Source organism: Triticum dicoccoides, chromosome 4B (assembly GCF_002162155.2).
Source record: "Triticum dicoccoides isolate Atlit2015 ecotype Zavitan chromosome 4B, WEW_v2.0, whole genome shotgun sequence".
Lineage (NCBI taxonomy): Eukaryota > Viridiplantae > Streptophyta > Magnoliopsida > Poales > Poaceae > Triticum > Triticum dicoccoides.
Genome location: NC_041387.1, coordinates 309707159 through 309710844, shown reverse-complemented (window position 1 = coordinate 309710844; position 3686 = coordinate 309707159).

Here is a 3686-nt window from a genome sequence, read left to right as displayed (position 1 = left end):
TGTGCATGCATACACCGAGCGGTTCACATCGTTCGAGGGCGCACTTGATAAGCGTCTCAAGTCGATCGAGGATAGCAACGTTCACTCAAACACTTGCATCTATTATGAAACGTCTCGATGCCCTTCTGGGTGCCGCCTCCACTGCCGGTCCGCGCCTTATAGCCACCAACACAGGTCTACAATGAGGTTGTCGGGTGCTCCCAGGGGACCCGATGCACCCTCTTTCATACAGTGATGCCATCGACCAGCCCCGTCCTTGCAACGCCAACTCGATAGCCAGCCCGCATGAGGACATCCAAGATGGCAACTATGTTGGTGATTCTGACGATCTTGATGTAGTTAACACTAACAATGATCATGATCATCATCCACTACGCAATAATCAACAAGGTATGGGATGCCACCAGCGTCCTCAGGTATGTGGCCATGATGACTCTTTGGGTAGAATTAAATTTGTCATGCCTCCTTTTGACGGAAAATATGATCTGGATGTTTATCTTGACTGCGAATTATTAGTTGATAAAAAATTTGCTTGCCATGATTTCCCTGATGATAAAAGAGTTAGGGCTGCAACTAGTGAGTTTAGTGATTTTGCTTCTGTTTGGTGGAGAGAACATTGTCGTAAACATCCTAATAATATTCCTTCCACTTGGGAAGTTTTGAAATTAATAATGCGTCACCGTTTTGTTCCTAGACATTATGAACGTGACTTGCTAAATAAACTACAACGCTTGAACCAAGGATCTAAATTTTTGGAAGACTATTATCAAGAATTGGAAATGGGCATGTTACATTGTGGTTTAGTTGAGACCGAGGAAGCCTCTATGGCTAGGTTCTTGGATGGATTGAATAGAGAAATATATGACATACTTGCTTATAAGGATTATAATTCAATGACCCATTTATTCCATCTTGCTATACATGGTGAACATGAAGTGCAGGGTCGCTCGAGAATGCGTTCTAATTTTTCTGCAGGTCGTACTTCCACATGGGCACCGTGCACCACTGCTACCCCGTCCACTCGACCTCTAGAACAACACCTGCAACCTCTCGACCGGGCCTACTTCATCAACTTCAGCATCACACACTTCGGCACCATTGAAAAGTACTACACCAACTCCAACAAAAAATTTGTCATCATCGTCCGCTTCCTCCAAAAAAACAAACGTTATCCAGTGCCACACTTGTAAGGGATTTGGCCATGTCATGAAGGAGTGTCCTAATAAGCATGTATTGATCATTCGTGAAGACGGCAAGTACGACTCTGCTAGTGATTTTGATGAAGACACATATGCCTTGCTTGCTGCGCATGAAGACAATGACACAAGACTGGCGCAAGAGGAAGAACATGTGATCACCGCCGCCGCCGATAAGCACATGAGTCTTATATCACATCGTGTACTTAGTGCTCATATTGTCAAAGCAAAGAAGGCAACGTCACAACCTCTTCCACATCAAAGGAGTCGTCAAGGAGCATTCCGTTCGGATAATCATTGATGGAGGGAGTTGTAACAATTTAGCAAGCATTCACATGGTGGAGAAGCTCTCCCTACCTTCCCTGACAACATCCACAACCTTACTACATTCAATGGTTTAATGATGGTGGAAAGTTAAAGGTAACACGCATGGCGAGAGTTCCTTTTTCTTTAGGTTCGTACCATGACCCTATTAATTGCAATATTGTGCCTATGCAAGCTTGTTCTATGTTACTAGGAAGGCCATGGAAGTATGATAAACAATGTTTACATGATGGTAGAACTAATCAGTACACTCTCACACATAAAGGAAAGAAAATCATTCTACACCCTATGTCTCCTGAGCAAATTTTTAAAAGATGGTCTTGCTAGGGCTAGTAGAATTACAAATACTGAGCATACTAAATCTGAAAATCAGAAAGTTGTTGATGATGTGAACAATTTAATAAGATGCACAAATCTGATCCTAGCACATTTAAAGAAATTAAATTGAAAGGTGCTTCTTTCTTAGCTACACATGCTGAAATGTTTGAGTTAGATGCTCATACTGATGAATGTTATGCTCTTATTTTCAAGAAGTTTTGTTTTGATTTGAGGATATGCCTTCTTCTTTGCCTCCTGCTGTCGCTAATCTTTTGTAGGGGTATCATGATGTTTTCCCAAAGGAAATACCACCGGGGCTGCCACCTATGAGAGGAATTGAACACCAAATGGACTTGATACCTGGCGCCTCATTACCCAACCGTGCACCGTACCAGACTAATACAGAGGAGACTAAGGAGATTTAGTGACAAGTTCAAGAACTACTCGAAAAAGGTTACATTCGTGAATCCCTTAGTCCATGTGCTGTACCAATTTTACTTGTTCCTAAAAAGATGGTACTTCACGTATGTGTGTTGATTGTAGAGCCATCAATAATATTACAATTCGATATCGTCATCCTATTCCTAGATTAGATGACATGCTTGATGAACTCAGTGGCTCAGTTGTGTTTTCTAAAGTGGACTTGCGTAGTGGCTACCATCAAATTCGTATGAAACCAGGTGATGAATGGAAAACTGCTTTCAAAACTAAATTTGGTTTATACGAGTGGTTAGTTATGCCTTTTGGATTGACTAATGCACCTAGTACTTTCATGGGACTAATGAATGAAGTTTTGCAAGCTTTCATTGGATGATTTGTGGTAATATACTTTGATGCTATTTTGATTTATAGTAAGTCACTAGAGGAACACTTAGACCATTTGCGTGCTGTTTTTTCTACTCTGCGTGGTGCACATTTATTTGGTAATATCGAGAAGTGCACTTTTTGCGTGGATCGAGTTGCTTTTCTTGGCTCTGTCATGACAGGCAGGGAATTGAAGTTGATAAAGCAAGGTTGAAGCGATCCAGAGTTGGCTGATCCCTAACTCGGTCACACAGGTATGAAGTTTTCTTGGACTTGCTGGGTTCCACCGGCGGTTTGTGAAGGATTTTAGTACCATCGCAGCGCCGCTCAACGAGCTCACAAAGAAAAATGTGCCATTTGTTTGGAGCGACGCACAAGTGGTAGCCTTCACTATTCTTAAAGATAAGCTTACACAAGCCCCTTTGCTGCAATTACCTGATTTTAATAAGATGTTTGAATTAGAATGTGATGCTAGCGACATTGGTTGAGGCGGTGTTTTATTTCAAGAAGGCAAACCAGTAGCATATTTTAGTGAAAAAGTCAGTGGGCCTAGTTTCAATTATTCAACATATGATAAAGAACTTTATGCACTAGTTTGGACTATGGAGACATGACAACATTATATATGGCCTAAGGAGTTTGTCATATATTCCGATCATGAATCACTCAAGCATATTAGAAGTCAAAGAGAATTGAATCGTAGACATGCAAAATGGGTTGAATTTATTGAATCTTTTCTTTATGTTATTATAAGAACAAGAAAGGGAAGGATAATGTTATTGCTGATGCATTATCTAGACGCTATACCATGTTATCACAACTAGACTTCAAATTTTTCGGACTTGAAACTATAAAAGTGCAATACACTAATGATGTCAATTTTAAATATATATTGCTCAATTGTAGAGAGGGTAGAACTCGGAACAAGTTCATCGTTAGTGACGGATTTGTTTTCGTGCTAATAAGCTATGAATCCCAGATAGCTCTGTTCGTCTTTTGTTGTTACAGGAGGCGCATGGAGGTGGACTTATGGGACATTGTGGC